Here is a 1,281-nt window from a genome sequence, read left to right as displayed (position 1 = left end):
TTGCATTTCAGCGATGAATTTCAGCCATCGGGGCGGCGGGGCCGGGGCTCGCAGGGCTGCGCGCCGCTCCCCTCGCGCGCGCCGCCTCGCTCTCAGCCGGCGCTGGCGGAGCAGCAACAAGTTTTGCATTTCAGCGATGAATTTCAGCCATCGGGGCTGCGCCAATGAGCGCCGCGCCGCCCGGGGCGGGGCTCGCCGTTAAGGTGGCTCCGCCGCGCCGCTCCCCGCCCGCCCCCTCGGCGCGCATCGCCGCGGCACGACCTGGAGCGGCCCGGCTTGGTTCGGCGTGGCCCGGCCCAGCTCGGCGCGGCTCGGCCTGGCTTGGTTCGGCTCAGCCTGGCCCGGCTTGGCCCGTCCCAGCCCGTTTCGGTGCGGGACGTCCCCGCCGGAGACCCAGTCCTGCCCGCCCGCTGCGGTCGCTGGAGCCGGCGGCCGCTCCGGAGCAGCCGGGGCCCGGCAGGCGGCTCTGGTCCCGGCGCGGAGCTCCGCGCCGAGCGCTCAGCCCCTCCGAGCTCAGCGCAGCGGGAGCCGCCCCGCGCCGAGGCCGAGCGCGGCGGAGCCCCGCCGAGCGCAGCGCCCCGTCGGGCCCGGCTGTCCCGGCAGGACCATGGGGAAGAGCTCCGAGCGCGGCCCCTCCGCCCGGGAGCCCCCCCGCGAGGCCCGCGGTTACAGACATCCGGCGGCACCGGGCGCCTCGGGTGCTGGCRGTTCGCACATGTCAATAGTGTAAAAAATAAAAATGAGAATTACTCCCACCAAAAAAATGAGATCTATAAATAAGCGGCCAGGAAGTATTTGTATATGGCAGGAGAGTTTTAAAGGGATTTTTTTTTTGCAGGATCAGGATGCTGCGCTGTGATTAAATATTGATTTTGTGTAATTAGTTTTCATGTGAACTATCCTCCTTGCTGATGGCTTGGAGATTTCAGAACCGGAGAAGAAATGGAATTGGACGTGGAAATTATTACTTAGTGCAGGGCCGGGGGGAGGGCCGAGGTGCCCGGGGTGCCGCGGGGAGGCCGCTCGCTGCGCGGGGCGCTCACAGGAGGCGCCGCCGGGTGCCCGCAGCGCTGCCCCGGGCCTCGCCGCCGGGCCGGGCGCGCAGTGGGCGCAGTTGGTCAAGCCCTGCTCGGCTCGGCCCGGCCCAGCCCAGCTCGGTTCGGTTCGCCTCGGCCCGGCCCGGCTCGGCTCGGCTCGGTCCGGCCCGGCCCGCGGGCGGGCGCCCCCTCTGCGCCTGCGTGCGCGCCGTCGGAGCCGCTTCTTGCGAACGGGCACAGCGCC

Source organism: Nothoprocta perdicaria, unplaced genomic scaffold (genome assembly GCF_003342845.1).
Source record: "Nothoprocta perdicaria isolate Ctin4 unplaced genomic scaffold, notPer1 scaffold_185, whole genome shotgun sequence".
Classification (NCBI taxonomy): Eukaryota; Metazoa; Chordata; class Aves; order Tinamiformes; family Tinamidae; genus Nothoprocta; species Nothoprocta perdicaria.
Note: the sequence above shows the minus strand (reverse complement) of the source record.